This window comes from Cupressus sempervirens, chromosome 8 (genome assembly GCF_028749045.1).
Source record: "Cupressus sempervirens isolate cs-2001-9-10 chromosome 8, ASM2874904v1, whole genome shotgun sequence".
NCBI lineage: Eukaryota > Viridiplantae > Streptophyta > Pinopsida > Cupressales > Cupressaceae > Cupressus > Cupressus sempervirens.
In genome coordinates this window covers 248,992,609-249,000,493 of record NC_143125.1, presented here as the reverse complement: position 1 = coordinate 249,000,493, position 7,885 = coordinate 248,992,609, and positions in this window count along the sequence as shown.

Here is a 7,885-nt window from a genome sequence, read left to right as displayed (position 1 = left end):
TTCACATCATAACATTGTTAAATAATTCATCATTAAACATAATGAAAGATTAATTCATAACATTAGACTTGAATTGATATTTCACATGAGAATTGACAATCAAATCAACAAAAAATGCTTCCACTGTCAAAATGCGTAAATCTCATATAACAATTAAAATAAAAAAATGCCTAAGGAGACAACATTGAGGCCTAAAATTTGGGTAATGACATCAACTATGCTATTTCCTAAAGGAAAAGATGGTACTGGTGAGCTGAAATAATTTTCCCAATATATTGAGGATAGTAACTTTTGTTGAAATATAACATGTTACTAGTAAGTTGATCCCCAAAAATGGTTCTCAGTAACTCATGCAGATTGTAATTGTTTTTAATAAAAATAACTTGATGGCACAACACATGACCTTACATGGCATAGAAATAAAGTGAAGTCTCAATTGATTTTGATCTGGTGGAAGCATCTTGTTAGTCCTTTGCAATGGTCTTGTTGTTGTCTTTTGCTTGTTAAGTTATTTCCTAGATGGTTGGCCCTTGTTTTCATTCAAAAACCCATTTTGTTGCATGTTTTCCCCTTGATGTTTAGTTTGGTCCAATTATTATGGTATATGTCATGTCAATAAAATAATAGCCTTCATAAATGAATTATTGTCAAAGGGGGCAAATGCAAGGTTTATTTTGGTGACTGTGAAACTTAACATGTGCTCAACTCATCACCTTTTATGCCTCTCACACTCTAGTTCATGCCAATTTTTTTTATGTTTATTCTATCTCACTTAAGCTCCTTTGAATTGGGATCTCATGCTATTTATTTATTTTATAAGCCTTTTCTTAGGTTTTTGTTCTTTTGGAAATTTGGTATGTTTAGCAAATTTGAGCTCATACAAACTCTTGAGAAGAAATGTATTGTAGCTTATGTTCTTTTAAGTTATAATACAGTTAATACAAATTTTGCAATATTTGTGAAAACACATATGACCTCAACTCCCTTCAGTATAAGTTAATTTTCAATTTTGATAATTTCAAAAATCTCGAAAGCTTCTTTCTCAACATTGCTAATAGTTGCAACATTGCTTTTATCCACTTTGGTGTCAAGTTGGTCCTTTATTTCCCATCTTCTTTTCAACTATAGAGGGGATTCTTTGGTTGAGTGAAGAGGATAGGAAGAACAACTAGGTCTTTTGATGAATCATGATGAAAAGTGTCTTTGGGAATGATGAGTTTGGTTCTTGTATGGAGTAAGAGTTGGTCACTGGAGAATAGACCAACAATAGGTGATCTAAAGGAAAAGGCCAATGTTCTTTTTTTCAACCTTCATGCACATCGAAGATAAAATGAAACACATCTATGTAAGGATTTTTTAAATGTTGATGAAATGAGCCAATTGAAAATTGTAGATTTGTGTTGATATATTTTTCTTAATTTGTTCAATGCTTCAATGTAGTCAACTAAACAACTTTTCAGATGGGAACTATGCGAAGTCATGAGAAATTACATTCTAATAACTTTCATTTGTTACTGCATTTCCACTTCCTTAATACCATTGAGAGCTAGCATTTCAAATTTATGCCCCCCTCAATTCTCCATCCACCACATAGCCTTAGAGAATACAATCCTCTAAGAAAGCATGGCAATGTAAATGCTATTAGAACACTATATATAATATTCCTTTATGATCCTCAAAGAAAGAATGACAATTTAAATTCTATTAGAACACTATATATAATATTCCTTTACGTATTTCATAACCATTAGTCCATATGTCTTACCTCATATATTATATATATTTCATCCATTTTTCTAGATGATAACATGCGGCCATAACAAAAACTCCATAGGAAAGAGAATATCCTAAAACAATTGTCCATCTTACTATACCATAAAAATGCATTATATGCTAAGATTATAAAAGGCTAAATGATCAATAGATAAAGAAAAATTGTTCCTTGTTGGAAAATTATATAAAACAAAGGCATTTATATCTTTGAAATTTCATTCAAAGGAGTGCATGTACTATTTTTAATGGTAGGAAAAGGTGTAAATAAGTAATTGTTATTATTCATTCTATGATATTAGAAAATGGATATCAAAATACTCAATAAAATGTTATGTTTTTTGATATACAAGGGTAGAAAAATTTATGTCGTGAGAAAGTTAGAAATAAATGGCAAACAATAATATGCAATTCATTAGCAAAACTTCTAACATACAAAATGAAGAAAGAGAGATGTGAAGAGACTTATTTTAAGTCTATGTAACCTAGTCATAACTAGTCATAACCAGTAATAACCAATCATAACCAGCTTGGAATTATATTATAGTATAATGTGTCTATGTAACCTGGTTGAAATTAAGTCCTAGTCATAACCAGGAACATTGAAAGCTTATAATCCGATTAAATAATAATATTGCATGATCACAACTTGAAATTGGTCTTAGAATTGGTTTTAGGCTAGGTTTCATGGGTATGTGATCCACCTCCCAAGAGCACATACCCAAGTCCTAGGTACACATACCCAAGTTTTGTGTACTTAGTGAAGAGCATCATAACTAAGATCCTTTATTAAGATTTCTAATTTTTGTGTAGTTTTTTGTTTGCATATTGGCCTGTTGTTTATCAAGATTAATATGTAATCTGTTGGGACTAAAAATTGCATGGTCAATTTTGAGAACCATTGAAAAAATCAAGCCCTTAAATGCTTTTGAAATGCATATGTGCAAGGTTGTACCCGGCTATCCTTTCGAGACCCCTAAGGTGTTTAATGCTTCTAGCACCTTTCATTCAACATGCCTAAGAATTTCGTGAAGTTAGATTGAATTTCTGAGCCTTTCTGCGAAGTCTTGTTTTGAGCAAGTTTCAAATCTGCATTTTACCCGTGTCAAATAGTGATCAGAGGCCCAGTTTGCATCTGAATATTTCTTACCTAGGAATGTGTCATGACTAGCCACTTTGGGGATGTTTAGTATGTATAAAAAAGAACCTATGTTTCAATTTTCAAGTCATTTCAAATCCGTTTGACTAGGTTTTGAATCCCTCAAAGTTGGTCAGTTACTGTTTTCATGCTTTTTGCACTTTGCACACATTTCTGGGAAGCCATGTTTGACATGTTGTAACTTTTGACCAGCTGACCCAAATGTTGAAATTCCTTTTGCGTTGCATTGTAGATATCAGATACTTGTCATGTTTCAAGTTTCAGCCCTTGACGAATCTATTTACACACTTTTTTGGGTCAATTCCATTTGCAAAAAATTGCTTTCAGTCAGTGTTCCTAATTGCAAATTTCTGAGTAGCCCACTTTGAACGCTCGCCATTTGTGCCTAGTTATTCGTCATGAGCCAAAATTGCATAGTCATACTCACCTCATGACAGAGTTTTAACACCCCATTTTTCATCTCCCCATGTGCTCATTTACCCAGTTTTCCAAGCCAAATCATAACCTTGTTTGTTGTTTTTCTGACGTGTTTTCTTGCAGGTAAATCTGAGAAGGCAACTTTGACAATGAATATCTTTTGACCCCAAATTTTTCATGAGATGAGATTCGAAAAATTGAGAGTATGTAGGACAAAGAGTCAGTGTGCTAGCTCTCAGAGCCCGATTAGGTGTCTTGTTCAGTTTTCAAGGGCAGTCAATGGACCTCCTGGCGCAAATTTGACAGTCTACAAGAAAATGATAAAGTGATTCTTATTTGATTAGTCAATGGTCAAATTTGGTTCTGATCAGTTCAAGGTGTGCAGTTGATCATTCCAGCATTTCAGTTGTTCGAAAATGAAATTTTTTTAGTCGGACCCGCTTTGGGATCCGACTGAATGCTCCAGGTTGAAGGGTTGATTCAAGATCATAAGGGTGTTGCTATCTGATAAAAGATGACCTATTCTTAATATGTGATTATTTTGGAAATCCAAGCTTCAGATTATTCAAAGAATAGGATGGATATGTTCATATATCCTTATATAAAGAAAAGGGGACTTGTTACTAGTCAAAGGTAAAGACAAGCAACAGTCCGCACATTAGAAGATGATATCATTTAAGTGGAATGCCAACGCAAGATTTAAGAGCGACTATGAGGCATATGATGGCATATGATAAATAAAAACTATAATGGCATGTTTAGTGGAATGTTTGAAGGAGCTCAATGCATTTTTAAAAAGGGGGCACAAACTGAAATAGCTAAGCCCATGCTTTCTTAAAAGATATGCATTATAAGAATACACCAGCCCAAAGAAAACAAACTCAAGGGCGGTTACAGGCATCAAACAAAGAAACTCATGCAAAATCGCAAGGAAGCAGCCCTTGCACAAGGAAAAGCCATCACCCAGCCTGTAGAAAGTTGCAGAAGAATGGTATGTTGGAGGGAGGTAGGGGAGCCTCATGAAGCAGCCAGTTAATGAAAAGGAGGAGATGCTGGAAGTAAACACAGTGCCAGTGAAATAAAAGGTCTTCCGTACACTGCAAAAGGCCAAAAATGTGTCACACAATGCTTGCAATATAAAATTTAGCACCAGTAATAAAAAGGAACAGCCGGCCAGCGAGAAGGATCATGCAATAGTGGAGCATCCAATTAAAGGAATGGAACTCACGAAACCAATAGTAGAAGATCACACATTATACAGAGAAGTCATCATCGTCAAGGCACAAACTAAGACCTTGTCACAACATAAAATGAGCATTCATGCATGTAATCAAAGATCCAACAATGAAAGAAGAAACCAATGCATATAAGAGGCTCAGGCTATATGGTGATAAAGAATCCTATGCACTTCACAAAGAGCAGCTGTAGTAGACATGGAGAATGTGGCATTGAAAGGAACCACCATACACATGGATTGAATCACACATTCAAAGCGATCTGCCAATAAGATGGGAGCAATAGTTCTAGGAAAGATCAAATCCTTGAGTGTAGAGGAAGCCGCAACATTCAAAGAAGCGACCATCCAGGCATCTACAGAGAGGTAGTGTCATGCACAGAGCAAGCCGTCCACATAGAGGAAGCTGGAAATTTAAAAATGAGCACTAGTCAAAAAGATGGAGAAGTTTCCCACATCCAAAGAGTAGTTCACGCAGTCAATGATGCTATGAAGAAAAACGACCACAGTCCCATGGCATAGGTGAAGCATCAGCAAAAAATAACACCCACAGATTTAAAAGGAAGACAGCTGCAGTTAAAGAAATGCTACGCGCAGTTAAAGGGCAGCATAAGCCACAGAGAGAAATAGTAAAAACTAATATCCCACATTTGTAGTATAGACGCGAATTTTGATATTTAAGTACTTTTGCAAGCAATAAGTTTGATGTCGGCAAGACTAAAGGCTTTTGGAAGCCAAGTTGATGGAGGTGGGGCCCGTGGTCGGCAGGCCAGTTGTAAACGCAGTCAAAGACTAATTTTTGAGCAAACACGCAATCATAATGAGAATGACGTCAACAGGAGGTACTTTGTCAAAAAGTTCCAAAATTCGGCGACTCGCTACCTCGCCACCGGAAAGTGGCGAGAAATTCCGGCTAGCGAGATAGTGAGGTCGCCGAAAAGACATAAAAATCCGGCGAGTTCCAAAGTGTTACGAGGGTCAATAGCAGTGCCATCAGTGAATCAACGTGCGACACGTGGCAGTCGGTCAATTGAAGGTTGACCCCGGATTCAAAGGGTCAGGAAAAATTGCAGAGTTAAAAATAATAATATTTTATTATTATTTGTGTTGAAAATGCACGTCAGTTTTTAAAATCAAACAAGGTTTTAATTCTAATATTAAGACATTAGATTATTAAAAAAATTTATGTGCAAACCTGATGTCTCTACCAGAGGACTATTTTTCAAATGAAGATTTCAGGCATTTTCGAGAGGCTAGATATGCCTTATCATATATCGCCGGAATCGGGTGAAGATGAACTTTCCAAATCTGGAGTCAGTTTTTGCACAGGTATCAGTCAATTTGAGCTACACGAAGTTTTCTATCAGGTACCTAAAGTGCAACCATATTCATACCAGGAAGTTCAGATTTATTTTTTGTCAAGATAATGACCTGGATATCAGTAGAAGGCAATGGAAATGCAGTTAGGGTCGAATTTGTCCTGATTTACTTAGTAAAAACTCTTTTTCACTGGCTTTTTCATGGGGAAATCAGATTTTTTGACAAGTAAAGGGTTTTCATCATTAGGCAAAGATATTTTGCAAAGTTTGTTACAGATTAATGATGAAACAAAATCAAATCTGAATGGGAGATGGAAGGAAGAAGTTATTCAGCTACAGAGGATTGAATTTCAAGTGGACACTTGTCATCTTCAGAATAGATCCGGGAATTCTTTCTCTACTATATCTTTCTTTCTTGCTTCCATTGATTGGGTTCCAGTTTTTGGGAAGAAAAAGTTCATTGCTGTGATACCATTGGGGATTCCAGTTTTTGCATTGTGAGACCATTGGTTCCAGTATTTTGACATGTTTCCATGAATGTGACACCATTTTCTTCAGCAGAACTCTCATGTGAACAGCATTGTAGAGATAATATAGATAGTTCTGAGATATTAGGTTGTTTCATGTTTTAATTTTATGCATCTGAATGTATAGTTTCAAGGAAAGGAATACATATGAGCAACAATTTCACTAGTTTTGTTTTGGTTCTTGTCTCCTGTCTTAGCAATCTGTAAGTCTTATGTGGTTTTCGAACAAAGATTTGAGACCCATTTGCATCCCTTTCAGGTTGTATGTTTGATGTATTTTGCTGTTGGACCAAAGGGCCAAGTAAATGCTCAATATGTTTAAACAAGGTTACTGGTTGTTTGAGAAGGATATTTTGTGAGAATGAGACCTAAATGAACACTGATGTCTGAATCACAAGGTGGTTGGATAGATTTGATGTTTGGGTATATGAGATACACCCTGATGTCACAGATGTATGTTTTGAATTCATGGAATTGCCCAATGGAGTAGGCACTGATCAGTTATAGGATCACTGGTTATACTGTTGCATTTTTGAAGTTTTGTTGAATCAACATCTTTAATCAAATGAATTTCCCTTTCATGTTGAAGAGCTCTAAACAGAATGCCCTCACTCAACTTATCAATTTCATTGTTTTGCATCTAGCTACTGCAGATATACGTTATTTCATAAGTTATTAGGAGAAATAAGGGTTTCTATCTGCTTTGCATTAGATTCAGTGTATGCTTTGACAACTGGTACCATATAAAGAATCTATAGGTCCACCCACCTAGGTTTTGCAGAGCTTGAAGTGCAGAAGGAGTATAGCCTTATAGTTGGCCTGGTGTCTGAATGGATGTGTTGATAATGGAAGTTAGCTACCCCTAGATGCATCTTGTTCTCATCAGGGTAATTGGAAATAGGTAACATTTTCAAACACCAACAAAATGGCGACTCTGCTGGGGACATAAGATGGCAATCCATTTTGTTGAAAGAACAGGAGCCTTTGATGTGAAACAGATTGGATATATCATATCAATAGCAAGATGTGTTCCTTTTCCTTGCTGAAGTTTCATGTTCCCTAGTTAAGCTTTATTCATTATCAGCAGTATGTTGAAACTGGATGAAAATTGTGTTCTATGACTGTCATAGGTCTATCTTCAATCAGTTCAATTTTTGCAAATACTGTAGAAAAAGTTTCAGAGTCAAGAATTCATTTATAAAGTATATTTTATTTTCAAGATGTCAGTGATCTGCAAGTTTCTCCTACATTGAAGGTCTGGTTCAGATTTGTCAAGTGACAAATTATGTTTTATTTCTCACCAAGTGTGAGTGGCGACTCTCAAATCTCTGTACCAGTTTGTTCCTAGTTGATTTCATTGCAAAATTTGGAAGGACTTTCAGTTGTATGGGCAGATCTGAAGCTTTTGGTAGTTTCTTGAAAAGGAGTTTCAAATTCTTGATAAGTTTTTAAGTGTTGG